The 20,009-nt window shown below is 34.0% G+C and overlaps 1 long non-coding RNA gene across 2 annotated transcripts; it reads left to right on the top strand.

Annotated features, from left to right (window-relative positions):
• Nucleotides 1–1,347: 1,347 nt before the first annotated feature.
• Nucleotides 1,348–7,607, top strand: LOC134688561 (uncharacterized). 2 transcript variants are annotated; one of them, XR_010101826.1, is made up of 5 exons: nt 1,348–1,463; nt 1,678–1,746; nt 2,860–2,971; nt 6,352–6,402; nt 7,493–7,607. It is a non-coding gene; the product is annotated as an uncharacterized LOC134688561 (long non-coding RNA). The 2 variants fall into 2 exon arrangements; XR_010101827.1 differs by lacking the exon at nt 1,348–1,463 and having other exon boundaries at nt 1,622–1,746.
• Nucleotides 7,608–20,009: the final 12,402 nt, after the last annotated feature.

Here is a 20,009-nt window from a genome sequence, read left to right as displayed (position 1 = left end):
TAGCTGTATTTATTTCACCTGAAAATTAAAATTGATTTATATATTAATAAAATCACCACCAAAACATCATGCAAAAACAATTTACTACAAGTGTCGCCACCTCAGATGCATTGACAAGTAAGCATTTTCAAATAAACTAATCACTTTTGTTTATATTTTAAAAGATTTTGATAAATAATTCAAATGTGTCATGATAGCATCTGTGTTGTGACAGCAGGAGCAAATGTAAATCAAAATAACTAAAACAATTCAGAATTCTTGAACTTTTTTATACATGTACCAATACTGACTACCATCAGACTGTTATTGTTTGTATTTGAGAAAAAAAGAATTGCCATTGGAGGCAGTACTGTCCAGCAGCAGCATGTCTATACATCTCTCGTCATCTATCTCGTACAGGTTTCAAACGTCCAGCATTTGTAGATTTGAAGTTATTAGGGGCCATATCCAGCAGGAATCAACATTATGCATGTTCATGTACCAGACATGGTCAACAATAAATATAAAAAAACTGACCAGCAGTCCTGAAAAGAGAAAAAAAAGGAACCACAAAGCAACGTGCTCATTGACAAAGATAATAAGTTTTATCTAGTGATAATGTTATCATAATCATGACTTTCTTATGTCAATTTTCATTTTGTTTACTATTTATATCACAAAAATTGGAATTTATTGAATGTAAAAAAAGTAGTGAATAATTTTAAAATTCATATTATCATGACATATAAGATTGCATTCCAATTTGATATTTGACATAATTTGTTATGACTTATCATTTAAAAATGAACAAAACTCTTGTTTAAAATTTTGACCCCTTTTTTTTATTTCAACAAACAAATCCCCTTTATACCTTTAATTCATAAATATATCATTAGGTATTATCAAAGACTTGATTATATGTATACAATTATGTTAAACTAACCTAATATAGTTTCTGTTGAATCGCCAACGGCATCGTTCATTGTGCTGTTGTTTACGTCCTACAAAATAAAATGAAGTCGACGTAAACAAAAAATTACCGAAAGGTCACATTGTTTACATTTGAAATCCGCGGCTTATAAAACATTATTCATTCATATTATTATTGTTTCTTTATTCAAAAACATCTGAAAAATTCAAAAATCTATGATAAATTTATATATAAGTTCAACTTACCATGATAAATTCATAATTTTCCAGAAAAACAATTGCCGACTTGACATTGACCTCTTTCACCTTGGATTATCATGTGCCAAAATAATCGTCAGACAATCCGCTTTCCGTTGATTGGTCATTCAGAAAGGGTTTCCTCTTGATGACGCGCGGATCAGCCAATGAAAACGAATGCCGCTTTTAGATTCCGCTAAAAATAAGTACCATGTTTTCAAACAGTGACGGAGACTACACATTTGTTACTCCACGTAAACTATTAATAGTTTATTTATTCTTTGGAGTATTTTTATCAAATCTTCACCAAAAGAAAGGTAAACATTACCTGCAGATACATTTAAAAGGAATAATAATCAATTAAAATGAGAAATTACTTTTAAAAGGGATTTAAATTTGTATTTTTTTCTGTCAAAATGTCTATCGATTACCGATAAAGGTCACGTGACTTGAAACCCCTATAAATATGTTCACACTTGAATATTGTCATAAAAACAAGTATAAGACGTTATTAAATTGTCACTCTTTCAGTTTAACTTGATCAAATGAGAATGTGGGATAGCTGGGATTTTGATATTTTGTATTATTCATTGTGCACAGGTAAGCTTTGTTAATTTCTATTATATGATCTTGGAAATGTGTATTCCTGCTATCATTCAATAGTAGAAATCATGTAATTGATAAACGACATGAACCGACACTAGATAATCAATTTCGGATATTAAAGTGTATTATATTATTATTAAACTTAATATTTAATTGTAAAAAAGTATATAGTTAACTTCAGATCAGTGTATTATATTATAATTGAACATTGTATTTAATTATGCTATTCTAATATGAAATATAAGAAAATGATACTTATCTATACGCCACCCTGTTCTGAGAGATACGAACAATTTCAGGGTACCTTACAGTTAAAGCTGTATTGGTAAGGTCATTGTTAACAGCTTTAGTGCAATAAATTAATATTCAAGTGTTAATTTTTTTTTTAAATGTTGAAACGGAATAATGTATACAAAACTAGTAATGACATTTTAAGTGTTAACATTAGCGGTTCTTCTTTAAAGTATTTTATTTTTAACTATACATTTTTTTTGTAGTTTGTTTATTCAGGTCATTATTTTGTATAATATAAAGGGTCTTTATTTTCATAAGACGTGTTAAAAAAATCAATATGATTGCTGGTGCTGATGTTTACTACGAATACCTCTACAGATGTAGTGGAGCATATCTTAAAAAACCCACAGGTAACCATTCATTTCAGTCGCCTGTAAAAACGTGTGTGACATTGTAGAGATAATTTTTGAAAAAAGTACCAAATATAGGCCATAATACGCAGACCAGGATCCAGCATACCATAATATCGTTATTTACCATGTTTACATACATTTTTATTATTCTTTTTGTAATCATAAAACTGCCTTGGTTCATAGTAGCAAACAGCTACGTCATTTGGTCTCTGGTTGATAATTGTCCCTGTGGGAACCAAATTCCATCTCCTTATCTCATATCAAGGGTACGAAATTTTTCTAGAATAGAGAATATAGTCATTCAAGCCATTTAATCAGCGACTACAAATTTGCAATCCGAATTTGTAAAATTACCATGATTATCCTCTTATTTTATCAATGGATTTGAATTCTAATGATATAAAGACAAAGTAAGACAACATTTAGATGATTTCTTGGTTTGTTTTTATAATCTTAACAGGGTGGACCTGGGTGTCCAGTGTTTTACAGAGGTATACGAGAACCAATTGCAACTTGTCCTGTGTGTGTCGGGATCTATCACAATTGTGACAACAATGCAGACTGCACAGGAGGTAAGTATTGTTTTCTACCAAATTTGTCTAACCAAAGTGTAAACATCAAATGGCATTGACCACTGTCCTAAATGGTAAAACAAAGCATATGAGTAAATACAAAAAAAATGTTTATGGTCTCACATTGGACGATGTGTATTATACAATCATTTGGAACATATAATAATGCATTATTTACATTTACATTCCACTTGAAGCAACACGAGATGATTACATTTAAATAGAAAACTAATGTAGATTCTGTATGTGCTGATTGGTCAATTAAAGTCCAACGAGATAAGTTCTGGTTATATGCAAATAATGGTTTTTTTTTAACGTACCTAATAGTGTCTCGTTTGGCGCAGAACCGGTATTTTTTTACTTTTTTATTTGTAATTCCCTACGCAGGCGGACACCTAGTTGAAATTAAACAAAAGAAATGAAACTCTTTATTAAGGAAGATAAAAAAGGCTAAGATGGTAAAGTTGAATTGTTTACATCTGTTTCTATGGGTTTTACAAGTTAAATAAATATGCATACTTTAGAATTTTATGCATACTATGTATGTGTTCTTATTTAGATCATGGTATGGAGATATTTATAAACTCTCAAATTATAGACACATTTTCACAAAACAGTCGATTATTGTAAGTGCAGATATATGTTGATCCTTTTATGTGCATAGAAAATGTAAGCAAGAGTTCGACTGAAAAACATTCCAAAGAAAGATAATAGATTGATCTTTTTAAAGCAATGATTTGAATCTCTGCCTCCAACGTCAGTTAAAACAAATCCCCCAAATGGGCAATATTTTCATCAAAATGAAAGTCGAGTACACCTTTTCATGATAAGCCGTGTCTGAGATGACTATTCTGTCTAAAATAATTATAAAAGAAAAACATTTTTTTATTTAGGCTCTATGTTAGTTTAAAAAATATTTGTTAAGATAAGTCATCACAACGTCGATATGATGCAAATGAAATAAATATTAAGGATTCAGAAACAAGTATTTTACAAATCTGTCTCCTTTTACACCAATAATATGCTTATTGAACAATACATAGATATAAATACTGGCACACTCTGATATGAATATTTTGTTCTGGTCGATGATGATATATACTAGGCAAAAAAAGAAACATTGGTGTTAAATTTGAAAATAACCCATATATTAGTTTCAAATATTTTCATGATTAAAACTATTAACCTTAATGATTTATCTATCAAATTTACACATTTATAAAAATATCGGAAATGACGTGACGTCATTTTCTGATTTCAAACAAATAACCATTTTTTCATAAATTTACCTGACTGTATACAGTTTGAATCGAGTTGTCCTTTTTGTCATTTATTGTGTCGAAGACGATTGATAACAAAAGGTCGCATTACAAAATTGAAAAAGTAACACGTAAAACAATGCCCGTCTACGCCAAAATGAGAGAGAACGAGCTATTGGGATGTTAGCAGCAGGAATGACTCAAGTGCAGGTTTCAAATCATTTTAATTTCTCTAGAATTATTATTGCAAGACTTAGATATACTGGCACAACAAATGATCGCCCCCGTGAGACAGATTCTTTTTACCGATGAATCTAAATTCAACTTGAAATTTAGCGACGGCAGAGCCAGAGTCTACCGGAGACGCAATGCACGATTTTCTGATGCGTGCGTTTAGGAAACAGATCGGTTTGGTGGTGGCGGGATCATAGTATGGGGCGGAATTACATATCAGGAACGCACCGAGCTAAAAATCATCGTTGGTTATCTAAATGCAACAAGGTAAAGGGACAAAATTCTGGCTCCAATTGGTCTCCCGTTTTCCGAAGACATCGTATTAACCACGTTTTTCAGCAGGACAACGCCTGTTGTCACGTGGCACATATTTAGATGACTTTTTTGGAGAATAACTATATTCGTGTGTTGCCTCGCCTAGCAATGTCTCCAGATTTATCACCAATTGAACATCTTTGGGACGAACTTGGAAGACGTATCAGAAATAGCCAAAATCCACCGGAAACGCTAGCCCAGCTCCGAACAGCACTTTTCAGGGAATGGAACGAACAACATCCATCACAATTTTATTCGACATCTTATTGATTCCATGCGATGGAGGTGTCAGGCGGCCATAAATGCAAGAGGTGGTCATACAAGGTATTGACATGTTAACCCGAATTTTGTACTCGTCCTGTTAAAATTGTCCGAAAATGTGCAATATTGTTTTCAATAAAAACAAGCTAACTATTCCATTATTTTTTTATTATTATATTTTTGTTATGAAAAAATTAAATGATGTTATAAGCATGTAACGTTTCTTGTTTTGCCTTGTATATAAACATTAAAGAATTACAGTTCTAAAAATGAAATATATGGGTCAATTGAAATACCTGTCTAATGAGGAATAACAACAGAATACGTGTTCGAATAAATTTTTTTTTTACTAAAAGCAATCGTCGCCAGACTTTTCAAGTAGATCTCCAAAAAAAAATTAAAAAAAACTTCATTATTTGTGTGTGTTATTTGGGATTGTTAGTCTTCAACCTCTGACATTTTTTACGTTATTCTTCCATGAAATATTTATTTAGTATTTTTTCAAATATGTTTGAAATTTCAAAAATCCTTCCATTACAACCGGTCAAACAATAGTTTAAAATTGACCAAATGCATAAAAGTATATTAATAAATGCTAAATAGCTAGTAGATACATTTGTATTTTAATAACTGGCATATAAGTATCGTAATGATGCTTCAATGTATGTAGAAAAAAATATCGGTTTTCAAGAGCTAAATCGACAGCGCGTCATCACTTCAATGGCGTCCATTTTTACAGCGAGTCATCACTTTAAGGATCTCCATTTTTACAACGAGTCATCACTTGAATGACCTCCATCTTTACAGCGCGTCATCACTTTAATGACCTCCATCTTTACAGCGCGTCATCACTTAAATGACCTCCATCTTTACAGCGCGTCATAACTTTAATGACCTCCATCTTTACAGCGAGTCATCACTTTGCTGACCTCCATCTTTACAGCGCGTCATCACTACGATTATGCAAATTCGGTGGCGTAATAGGGAGATAATTTTGACGAACTAGAATTTTGACTGTAGGTAATTGTGTTTTTCTAGCAAATCTATGTGAAGATTCATCCCAAACTGAATCAATTGTAATGATATTCTACATTATATATTAGGTCTAGTATGAAATTGAAGATCAGGTGTCTTTGCTTCACTAGAAAGGTGAGGCATTTAGTGAAGTTGTGTCAAGACCATATAAATCGCGTTAATGCAAGAGTTTGATACTTGATACGAACTTTTAAATTCAATATGATAAGCTAAAATTACAATTTGTTTGTTTTTCTCATGTACGCAATATATAAATTATGTACTATACATTGACAGGTCGACTTTGTTGTCTTAATCCAAACTGTGGCAGATCGTGTGAATTACCAGGTATGTCAATATGTGCCTTCATTCTGTATCTATCTGATAGGTGCAATGACACTCTTCAAACATTGGATATTTATTGTCCTCGTGTATTTCATACATTATATGCACGTACATAAGAAAGGAAATGGTACCCTCCAGTTAGATTCCGTTATAATGGAATTCCCTTGGGAAAACAAATTACATACACAGTGTACAGTTGTTTGTTATAAGCTACCACCAAGTTAAAGTTGATAGAACCTGTCATTTTCTAAACGTCTGTGGCGTTTTACACAAAACATCTTATGAGTAATAATAATCGATCATAGTCGTAAGTCATCGACATTTCAATTAAACTTACTAAAATTTAAAGTCTTTACATTTTTTTTTAAAGTGCAATTTCAGATCAATTAGCATCAATTCGGAAACAACATATGAAGTATAATGCACGATCCATCATAAGTTATCAAGGCAAATTTATAGACATGAAATCGACGAATCTACTGTGAAAATATACTCGAAAATACCAAGTCATTCAATAAAGTCTAGGAAAAAACAACTACAAGGGTGTAATTGTTAAATGGTATTACTGATCCCGATATGATATACATAGTTTAATGTATTCTTAGATTTTTCAACTCCAATGATTTAATTTTGAAAACCCAAAATAATCATAAAATATGATAAGAAATGGATAAAAGAATCTAACTCTTTATAACTGCTCATGTATGTTATCATACAAAGAAATTAAAAATGCAAGCAAGCAATATGAATTGCAGCGCAGCGGTAGAAAGACAATTCCTGGTAATATCAGTGCATGTTCTTCTTAATTATGTGAATTCATGTAAGAATACTATTTAAAGAACATAACGACTGTAAACATATCACCTAAACACACTTGAGACGATATAACATATTCAGACAAGAAGTGAGAATCATCTTTTTATATTCAGGCGATGTAACATATTCAGAAGTGGTCTATGATTCGTCTTTTTATATTTAAGAACGACTCTTTTTAGATTTAGAACCGATTCACTTTCAAAACTATTATTTACAATTTGGATTACGAACCTGCACTTTTCAAATTTTGTCTAACAATTGTATTTATCTTTTTCAGGTTAAACGACACAGTTAGATGATTACAAAGATATTCTCGAATCCTGTAAAATTATCAAAAGTTGTTTTTCAGTTCCTTACTTAATTTACAATCTATTAAAAGATGCTTTCATCTTCTTATATGTTACATTTTAGGCATGATCTCTCTAGGAATATAAGAATGCCTTCCTTTTTCTATATTTTAATTCTTAGTTTTGTTATTTTGTTGTTTATATGCAGACTTTGAAGATCATAAATAATTTTCTATTTAATGCGAAATAATTAAAAAAGGATACAGGATGAAAAAAATACTAGTATATAACAATTTTGCCTGTCTTTATATTTTTCTGTTTACTTACTTTAAATACTTCTGTCTGTTTTTCTGCCGTAACTATATCATGTGCTATTGTGCTTTTTAATTGCTTATGTGTATTCTATAACGTACAGAGAGTGTAGCATTCTCTTCACAAATGGCAACGAATCAAACGAACGTTTTGTGAACATGAATATCACAATATCATTAAACAGAGCTCTATAAACAACTTCACACTAAAATCTATGACAAACGGATTGATTTCAACTTCCCAATCATCAATTTCGAGGCAAGAGGGACGAAAGATGCCAGAGGGACAATCACAGTTACATACTCGCTGTTGCCTCTTATGGTGTTTACATATCTCAATTGATACGTTATGCTCGTTCATGTTTACACTATACGGACATCGTATACAGGAGTGTGCGCCTTACGCAGAAACTGCAGCAAGAGAGGTATGTGAAGGAAAGATTAAAAATTACACTCCGTAAATTTTATGGACACCATCCCAAATTGGTTGATCTATACGATATGTATGTGTGTAAACTAACTAACGACATTTTACTACGTCTTAGATTGTAGTTTAACGTCTATGTCGTATGTCTGCTACATGTAAGTATCGAACTTGACCTATTCCCGAATATGACTGTTTTGTCGAGTGTGAATATGCATTGCTATACGACTCGTCTAGGTATTTATATGTCCAAAATTCATTTATGTAGTTATGATGTTTTTATTGTGGGTTCCGTTTGATATAATGTTATATCTTATCGTTTGTGGTTTGGATTCTGTATTTTCGGTACATTTAACATATGTCTTATTTGTCAGTATAATCGAGTTAATTTCCATTTTTCATGGATAACGTATAGTGTTATTCCAAAAGTTATGACATCGTCACAACATTAATCAAAAATAGCCTTCCAATTAATATTTTATAGTGTATTTTTCTATGTTTTGATGTTATACTTATGTTTCAGAAAAGGGAGAAGGTTTGGTACCATTAAAACTTTTAATCCCGATGCAATTGTTTGCATCTGTCCTAAGTCCGGAATCTGGTGTTCAGCAGTTGTCGTGTGTTTATGTGATTCAGAAGTGTTTCTCGTTTTTCGTAATTATACAGATTAGATTTAATTTTCCCGTTTGAATGATTTTACATTAGTAATTTTTGGGCCATTTATAAATTGCTGTTCGGTGTGAGCCAAAGCGTCTTGTGAAGGTTGTATCCTGACCTATAATAGTGGGGCGGCTTAGTACCGGAATTTGACAAAATCATGCAAATTATGATACAAGCAAGGGATTTGGCATAGATGTTCATTAGGAAGTACTTTATTGATTTGGAAGTACCGTTGATTTTATTACTACCACTGGGTCGATGCCTCTGCTGGTGGACTATTAGTCCCCGAGGGTATCACCAGCCCAGTAGCCAGTACTTCGGTACTGGCATGAAAATACGGATTTTTTGTGTTATTAAAATTTGCTGTTACAAAATATTAGAAATTATTATAAATTAAGGAATGTATCTCCCTCGTGCAAAGCTCTGATTCCTTTCACGAATTTGGCTATACTTTTTGGACCTTTTGGATTATAGCTCCTCATCTTTTATATATGCTTTGGATTTCAAATATTTTGGCCACGAGCATCACTGAAGAGACATGTATTGTCGAAATGCGCATCTGGTGCAACAAAATTGGTACCGTTGATTTTATTATCATATTAGAGGGGTAGCCAACATGTTTTCGATTTTTTTTCACGGCGGCCATCTTGAATTCAAAATTGACATGATTTTACTCAATCTTTGAGATTGAAAAACTGTCCTTACCATTTTCAACGCTATATATGTAATGAAAATTTTTTGAAAATTTGAAATACAATAAAATGATATAAAAATATGTCAAACAGACAATAATTGTAAAAAAAATCACCACTTCCGGTTTAGGTAGAAGAAATTCGTACACTCTAGTGAAATAATAGTGATATAGATATATGATAAAAATGACCGTTTGATAATTATGTTAGACTTGATGTAGGATTGATCTGTGTTATAATCTACGATATTTTCCGATGTATTCCGTTTTAACAACTACATGAACACAATGTTGTACAGGTCAAGCCAGCTTTGTAACACTTACATCTACCAGAACAAGTTTTTTTGCAGCCACGTTTGTGCAACTCCTGACAAGATGCAACAATTGCTGCTAATGATGTTCAATGAGGAATCCACATTCCTTCTGCGTTCTCCTTTACCTATTCCCAATCACCAGGACTAGGTAGATGTTGATCATGTATGACTTTCTGTCCCTATACATGGCCACCTTGGTATGTAGCTCGTTTGGTATGCTCAATCAGTGCAGCTCTAGTTGGTGGAATGGTGTCATACTGTCTTTATTTGCGTGGAAACAGTTCAAGTCTGGATTTGTTGATGTCAAATGTTGTTGTAGTTCTGTACATAACCACAACAAATGCATCTATCAACTCCATATCAGCGTCACTGACCAATTCAGGTTTCTTACTTAATCGTTCAAAAACCTCGGTTACATCATCAAATATTTCCCACGTCTGTCATGTCGATTATTCCCCTTTCCATGAAAAGCGGAGACCGTGTCACATCCAGTAAAAGCATGATAAAATGACAAAGCTTCTGATTTAGGACCAAGAGCATGATTAATTTCGTGCATCGGAAGCCATATCAGATATTTTCCTTTTCCAAAGGCAACCCAAAGTTTTTCTACTTGAAGTATTTTGAAAAGAGACACCGCCGAAACCACTACATCAGAGTCTGAGCTGATTATCAGTGAAGACTTACACCCTTTTCAGCTGCACTTTTGATAAATATGAACAAATATCCTTGTGTCTGCTTCCTCATGATTACACGGACTGAGATCTTCATGGTGATCATTAGAATTTGTCATAACAATTTCGCCTTTTGTCACAAAAATAATTTTGTCAGATTGAACAGAGCACATTTTGTCGGCAAGGAAATAAAACTATACCGTTTTGTTTTCGTCCACTCGAAGGAAGCTTGACCAAGTTTTTGGAGTCTTACTGGTGCCGACAACTTTCCTCCTGGATCTAACACCCCTCGCTTTACGTGTTTGTGCTTTTAGACTGTTTTCTATGTAAATATCATAGATAACATCTACACTGGCATGTTTTGAAGTAAGGTGGATAATGAACGGCAATTTTACGTATTCATCAAAAGTGTATGTTCCCCGCGGTGGTCTTGAATTGACCATAGCCGAACCATCAACAACTGCCATGTCTGTCTGAGGTTCTTTTCTTGGTAAATCTCCCTTATCTCCTAGGATTTCCTTAAGCTGTGATTTGACGCCAGTATTGATTTTTCCACTTTGAGATAAAGATGGAGAAAATTGCTGATTTTTCTGGCTGAAAAACTCTTCCAAGTCGTATTGTCTTTTTTGACAGGATATGAAAAGCCTTGAAAACAAACTGCCGTCTTCTAGGACGAGGTCAAGCTTGCTTTTTGTTTCACATGAACTTTTCTTTGGTTGCCACTGAACAACAGTAACTTATTTTTCTTGATAGGCTCATAGATGCTTGCCGTATTCTGCATTCTGTTTCTGAAGTCAGCGTACTGATTGCATCCAATTTGTTAAATTGTGACAGTTTTCCTTTGCCTGCTTGTATAATATCTTTAATGTCTATCTTGTACATATCGTCAGAATCCTCAAGAAATGGATTTCCATAATCGTTCATGACTGTCTTAAGACTTCTCACTTTGTCACTGAAATCTTTTTGCATAGACATATAAAATTTGTCATGATGTCTATCATCTGTGTTCTTTCTTCTAGACGAATATTCCTCGACATATCAGTCTACTGATTTCTGGCCCGGCTACCATCCACCGTCGTAAAGCGGCAGGATCCTCGGTCAGCCCTACAGCACCACCATCACCTTTCACAATGGCGTTATTCTGTTCATGAGCCTGGTCTATCACCATGTTTGAGAAAACACGACTTGATTTTGTAACCGTGAAATGCCCTTTAATAAATTCTCTGTAAATATCTATGTTTTTTTTTAATGAAGCCATATCGCGAAGATTAATAGGAAGCCATCTAGCATAGTTGATATGATCTAGTCCAAAAAAGTTTGGGATCAAGGAAGACAACGTTTGTTTATGAAGCTCAAAATCCGCTTCTCGTAATGATCGAATGTACGAAAAAAGCTGTGGTAAACACTTTGCCCTTTAATAAAGGCGGGAATACCACACCTTTATTTAAATAACGTTCAACAACAGCTTCACCTAGTTGAGTTTATATTTCCAGTACCCGATCGTAAGAGATACATAACCCATGTTGAAATAATGTATCAATTAGCTGTCTTTTCCTGTTTTTCTTGCAAAGAGTAAGAGCCCAAGATACACACAAAATGGTGTCTCACGATCAGCCGAATGTCTTTGTTGTACTGTAACCTTTTGGCTGTTTGGATTATAATTAAACATTAAAAGTTGGGCCAGACTTTTTAGAAACGTCTAACTGCGATTTGATATCAGATCCATGTTATATCATTTTTACCAACTGTAACAATGGAGGGGGTATGCTATCATAGATATCTTCAGAAACCAAGGATCCAGAAAATGTTGTCGTCGTTGTAACTAATTGGCAGCGAATCATTTCGGCCGGTGTCATTATAATCAAACAAACGCTATAGCTGGTCCTATGTCTTTTTCAAACATCAAAAGTACATCTCTGCCCCTTTGTGTGTGCTTCTAGTTCTGGCATCTTTTGCAATAGCTTATCCTTGAGTCGAGTAGAATGTACCTGTGCAGAAGAAGAACCAAGCTGTGCCAATCTTTCCTCGTACAGGTTTGCCAGGTCTGCTAATCGAAACACAATGGACTCTTCAGAGATTCTTTGAGTTCCAAAAATTTATGTGACCAGCTCAGCTAATGCTGTTTGTTTTTCCTGTGTGCAACTGCTTTCGATCTCTGTTTGTCTCTTCTTTGATATCTCTCTATTATATTCAGCTGCGTGACAAGACGGGTGATACTTCATCTCTTGTGCTATAACATCACCACTACTCAGATTTGCCAACAGTTGTTTATCCTGAAGAGCTGTTGCACAATCCACAAGTCGTTGGTTTAGTTTCATTGTCATTGCCTCTCTTATGACAGATAAAGTTGACTCTTTATCACAAATGAAACATTTACGCACATTTTCAACTGGATTTTGTTGTTGATCTTTAAAAGAACGAGGAGTACACCTAAAAAGTTTAGAAGACGTACAATCACTAGAACTGCCAGATGGTATCGGTGACATATTGCGTTTCTGGGCTCTCTCAAGTTAAGTAACATTGAACTTTATCCTACACAAATTAATTTATGGTACTTGACATTTTCTTTTTTCATTGTGCTTTCAATAACCTCTCCGTGGTCTAATCGCCGAATAGCAAGAGGGCATTTAGTTTATGAAAGAGAGGGATATTTTTGCCTAACATTGTATAACCTTCGTCTGACGATTTCAGGAGGTCTAGATCTGTTGTGACCTCCTGACACAAACAACATTTTTTCCAATCAGTTTACCAACTATCTGCTGTAGAAGCTGATAAGCGAGTTCTTTTCACCATTTCAAAACCTAAGTAACTATTATATAAACAAAATTAATCAACAATGAACTTGAAGAACAATAACGCAGATATTATCTGAGCAATACATAAATGCAACAGCAAACAAGAACCGAGCGAAACTAATCACCTATTAGAGAAATGCACGAATAGTGTGTGTCTGTAACATGAATAAATTTAAAGAAACCTAATAGGTAAAATTCTAGAAATTGTATAAAATTCAAGATTACTTTTCTAATTGTGTTATTTGATGTATTAACAACATTATTATTGTAGAAGTGTGTTCGTAATAAGGATTGCAAAAAAAAACCTTTGTAACTAAAAATATGAACGGTGGATAGACAAGTACCGAGCTACGTCTTATAACGATGAGAACACACAATCCTAAAAATATTAACTAGAATAAAATTACGCCCTCTATTTGCCTATAACCTAACGAGCCTAATGTAACAATCGAAGATTAGTAGAATATTTATGGAATATAACAACTGACATTATTCAAGTTATAAAACAGTCAGATTCGGGATATTCATAAAACCAGGAGTGGGTATGGTCGATGCCACTGCTGGTGGACATTTCGTCCCCGAGGGTATCACCAGCCCAGTAGTCAGCACTTCGGTGTTGACATGAATATCAATTATATGGTCATTTTTTGTAAATTTTCTGTTTACTAAACTTTGAATTTTTCGAAAACTAAGGATTTTCTAACCCTAGGAGTAGATTACCTTAGCCGTATTTGGCAAAACTTTTTGGAATTTTGGATCCTCAATGCTCTTCAACTTTGTATTTATTTGGCTTTTTAACTATTTTAATCTGAGCGTCACTGATGAGTCTTATGTAGACGAAACGCGCGTCTGGCGTATAAAATTAAAATCCTGGTAATTTTGATAACTAGTTACACCACTGGGTCGATGCCACTGCTGGTGGACGTTTCGTCCCCGAGGGTATCACCAGCCCAGTAGTCAGCACTTCGGTGTTGACATGAATATCAATCATATGGTCATTTTTTGTAAATTTTCTGTTTACTAAACTTTGAATTTTTCGAAAACTAAGGATTTTCTCACCCCAGAAGAAGATTACCTTAGCCGTATTTGGCACAACTTTTTTGAATTTTGGATCCTCAATACTCTTCAACTTTGTATTTATTTGGCTTTTTAACTATTTTGATCTGAGCGTCACTGATGAGTCTTATGTAGACGAAACGCGCGTCTGGCGTATAAAATTATAATCCTGGTAATTTTGATAACTAGTTATCGACCGATATTTGACCGAAATTTATACTTTATCTTATATAACAATGATTGACTTCATTTTGTAACATTTTGGATACAATACAAGCAAAATGGGCCATAAATATGATGTCTTTTCCCTGTGAAGACGTCATTTCGAAAATCCAAGATGGCCGCCATGATCGGATGATTTTTTTTCGTGGCTACCCCCCTAATATGATTACATACACCTAATGGCATGTTCTTACAAAGTTTCATGCTTGTATCATCATTTGCATGATTTGTGTTGTAAGCTGCTTAACTATAATGGTTTATTTTTATAAATTGTTGATTGGATGGAGAGTTTTCTCATTTGCACTCATACCACATCTTCCTATATCTATTTCAATACCGTTATTATAATTATAATTATTTGGACTAGTATTTTGAAAGTAATTGTTATTTTTTTCGATCTTGTTCCATTTCATTGTAAGAATTTAAAGATTATATTCACGTCACGAAAATACGTCACTGTTTGGGGAGGTCCTGTGCTGATTCTGAGTTGTCTTTTATGAAAGATGCTCGTTGTTGTTCTGTGGTTTACATGTTACTTATGTACTATTATTTTATTTATTTATGCGTTCATTGTGATGTTTGCTCTTGTGTTTGTTTGTATTGCATTCCTGTCACGAAGAGTTGAGATTTTAGCGATATAAACGGGGGTTTTGCTAGCCAGAGACCACAGTTCAATCCATACTTGTTGTCTTTACATGTCCTGTACCAAGTCAGAAATATGGCAGTTATTACCAAATAGTCCGTTCCTATTTATGTTGGTATTTGTTTTCTAAGCGGTATACTACTGTTGCTTTTTATTTGTAACAATTCATGGCTGCGTAATTATGCAATTAGCACAATTAAACCTGCTCTTCTCAACTATTTTGTACCAAAAAGGAAGCATGTATAAAAGGGAACCGAAGTATACCAAAAGGACATTCAAACTAGAAAAAAATAAACTGACAACGCCATGGCAAGACAAAAAAAAACCAACAAAAGACAAAAATGTTTGCAAAACATAGAAGACTAAAGACTGAGCAAGCCGAGCGACTTCACTTCCCACCTAAACTAGGGATGATGTCAGGTGCTCCAGAGTGTACGCAAATACTGCTCGACATCTGGCATCTTTCTTGTTGCTCATGTTAGTACAAACCAGGTGACAAGTCTAATTCAAAGTATAATTAATAATAGCCATCTATAATGGTTTCTTATGAAATTTGAATGCTTTTTGTATTTCCCCGTTGGTATTGTGTGTTCTTGCAACGGAATTAAACAGATTTATTCTAAAAGCAGTTGTTGGCATGACAAGGGTTATGTCTTCTCATATATTTCATTATGGTATAATACTAAATCCCTAACAGGAGAGATTGTGCTTGCTAGTAGTGTGTTGGTATTTATGTATTTATGTAATATTGTAATTTTGTTTATTTTCTTTTGTTTCATATTCTGACATCGGACTCGGACTTCTCTTAAACGGAGTTTTATTGTGCGTATTGTTGTGCGTTTGCTTTTCTACATTGGCTAGAGGTAAAGGGGGAGGATTGTGATCTCAAAAAACATGTTTAACCCAGCCGCTTTTTTGCGCCTGTCCTAAGTCAGGAGCCTCTGGCCTTTGTTAGTCTGTTAGGATTTTTAATTTTAGTTTCTTGTGTATAATTCGGGGTTTAGTATGGCGTCCATTATCTATCATATTGAACTAGTATGCATATTTGTTTAGGGGACAGCTGAAGGACGCCTCCAGGTGCGGGAGTTTCTCGCTACATTGAAGACCCATTGATGACCTTCGGCTGTTGTCTGATCTATGGTCGGGTTGTTGTCGCTTTGACACATTTCCCATTTCCATTCCCCATTTTATTGTTAGTGGTTTGACAGATAAAAGCTGCAGTTCCCTAATTCAAGCCGTTTGTGAATAGGATAGATGATTAACACTATATAATTGTTGACAATGATAAGGACAGCGTGGTTAAAGCAGATGTTACTAGATCCTAATTTACATCTGTAATTAAGGACTAATGGCCATTTGTTAAAATGAATTATGCAACTCATTTACATTTTCCCGCATTTCTAGGAACTGTTACAAGCAGGAAAAGTATAGAATTTTTGATTGGTGGTATCAACGAACGTTAATTATTTCATCAAAAACCAACAGAAGTAAATTGTCACTCTGATTCATCATTTAATGGACGACAATTTTGTTTTATTCAAATGTTCCTTCCATAATTCTTGAGGTTTCGCTCGTTCTAGTTCTTAATAAGTATTAAAAGTCGACTTATAGAACAATTGAAAGAATGATTTACGTCATTGTGTGCCTTGCAATTGCTCAATAACAAATAATAGTAACATATTTACCTCGTTAGAATCTTATCTCTAAATTTCTGAAATTTTTTTTTAAAAAAATTTGATTTTCTTTGTTGGCCCTTTTATAATTTTCTTGTCCTTGTTGACGACTTATTGTGGAAAGTACACGAGGGGCCATAGATACAGAAGGGACTTTCAAACTCATAAATCTTAAATACACTGATAACATCATTTGTTCAATGTGCATTGGTTGTAGTGAAGCTTTCGCATTTCAGTACTTGCATTACAAAATGTTTTTCAATAGACATGTTCACCATAAGCCGATACCGAAACCGAAACCGATACCGAATTTTACAATTGCCACTGTATTAAACAAAAAAGAGGTTAGTAAGATTGACATAGTTAAAATAAAATCATCTAAATTACGAAAATATAAAAAAGATTTTATTAGGAACTTATTCATAATGAGTAATCAATTGAAATATAAATTCGACCTAGTGCCCGATACATAAATTTGTTGAAAGGTCTTCTTGACTTTTCGCATCCAAACAAATCAAAAATCTGTTTGAATTCCGAAACAGGTTCCGGATAAATCACATTAAACATCATTAAAGCTGTATTGAATATATCTAGAATGATGTACAATTATGGTTATGTTTATTTGATAAAGCCAATTCGATTTTCAAAATGATATTGAGACTACAAACCATATATACAGTCCGCCAAAAGCTAAGCACCACCTATTTTTATTGCATCGAATTTTTTTCCAATTTAAAAAAAATCAATAATACCTCGAAAAAAAGAAAACATTCATGTAGCAATTTTGCGAACATATACCATAAACAAACCATATTTATAAGTTTGGTCACTTATGAGGGTTCTATGCATTTAGGTTTTGGTTTCATAGAAATTGCGTAAATTAAACAAATCAGAAACGGAACTTGAGTTTCACTGCGATTTTTTTTTTACAATTGATCACCAAATATCATTTAAATTTTCTACAAATAATCTTTGGTATGTTCGGCAAATTTAATGTCAATATTTGAGTCAATAGCATGTGCAACAACCTCTCTTCCGGTACAGTTCTATAACAACGAAATTTCATACTCTGTACAAGCCTTCAAAACTTTAAATGAGGAAATCTTTTCCATTTATCAACAATTGCAACTTTTAAATCGACAAGATTTTGTGAAGGTTGATTTCTGCGATTGAGATTTCTGCCAATGGCATCCCAGACATGTTCGATCAGATTTATGTATGGAGACATGTAATGCCAAAAGATAGTGTAAATTGCTTTGTGCTCTTTGTACACGGTTACAAACCTTGCCCTGTGTCAAAGATTCACGACCTTGTTCAAACGTACCCAACGTTACTATTGTTGACGTAACGTTATTGTAACGCAAACTTGTATGGGATCTGAATTATAGAATTGAAAGCAACACAACGTCTTTTTATTGCCTACAAAAGCGAAGTACTAACCCTAGCATCATAGCATCTTACATATTGGTACCGTGACCGATGGATAAGCTGAAAGCAGTGAGAGGAGGCCACAGAAGCGCCGTAACCAGACAGATTCACAAAACTGACGAGAAAATCAACGAAGGAGAGATCACCCGACGGGACATTCATAGTGCCATTGAAAACCTTGAACGTAAACATGAACTTTTGCAGAAACTAGACGCTGAAATCCTGGTCCTGATCTACAGGAACAAATTGGAAATTTATTACAAAGAAAGCTCCGTGGTCTGGTGGTTTCTATGAACGGCTGATTGGGTTAACGAAAATGTGTTTGAAGAAAGTATTAGGAAGTAACTGTGTCGATTTAGAGACTTTACAAACTGTGTTAACAGAGATCGAAGCAACTCTCAATGATAGACCTCTAACTTATGTTTCATCCGATCTTACGGATCCAGAACCACTGACACCATCTTTTGTATGGTCGAAAAATTACGCGACTTCCGTATCCAGCTAGTGAAAACAATGGACATTTTGAACCAATTAACTTTAACAAACGTGTTCAATTACAAAGAGACATTCTAAACCACTTTCAACAGCGATGGAAATATGAGTATTTGACCTCATTACGGGAACATCACAGAAGTGTAGGAAATAACGAACAATCGATAGCTATTGGTGATGTTGTTCAAATACATGACGAAACTTTAAGAAATTCCTGGAAACTCGCCGTTGTCGAAGAACTCGTAAAAGGAGAGGATAATCTTATCAGAACTGTAAAACTTCGCACTAAAAACGGAACCACCAACCGCCCAATCACGAAATTATACCCAATCGAAGTGAACTGTATTGAATCTGAACCGGAGGATGTTACACGACCCAAGATGTTCCGTCAGGCGAAGTCAGATGCCGTACAAAAGATTCACGAGTGGACAAAATAATTTTTCAAATTATGATCGAAATAGACTGTTCAAATTCAAAGTGATTAATTCTTTCTTTTATGATACATAGACTTTAAAGTTAAGTGATGAATTATGATATATGTCTTCAATTTAGTCAAATTTTCATTTCATTTCTATTTATATTTCACTTTTGGCGCCCGGAGTGTCAAAGATTCACGACCTTGTTCAAACGTACCCAACGTTACTATTGTTGACGTAACGTTATTGTAACGCAAACTTGGGAGCAGTACACCTAACAATATATATGTTCCTGGTGACAGTAATAATTTTCATTTATCAGTGATAAATGTTGGTAATGCATGCTAGATGCTTTGAGAATTAAACATGGAGTGATTTGACCAAAGATCTACAATTTGCAGTGAACACTGAGATTCCTAGATGTTATTTTGAGTGTTCAGGAATAACGGACATTGAAACAGCAGAATTACATATTTTCACAGATTCAAGTCAACTAGCTTATGGAACCTGTGCGTATCTTGTCACAGAAAAGGAGTCTGCATTAGTAATGGCAAAGAATCGAGTTGCCCCATTGAAAAGTGTCACTCTACCTAATCTTGAACTGATGGCTGCCCTTTTAGGGGCTCGACTTGCGAAACATCTTATTCAAAATCTACATATTGGAAACTTACAAATCAACTTCTGGTGTGACAGTCAGATCGTTTTGAAATG

Source organism: Mytilus trossulus, chromosome 10 (assembly GCF_036588685.1).
Source record: "Mytilus trossulus isolate FHL-02 chromosome 10, PNRI_Mtr1.1.1.hap1, whole genome shotgun sequence".
Lineage (NCBI taxonomy): Eukaryota > Metazoa > Mollusca > Bivalvia > Mytilida > Mytilidae > Mytilus > Mytilus trossulus.
Note: the sequence above shows the minus strand (reverse complement) of the source record. Positions and strands in the feature narration are given on the sequence as shown.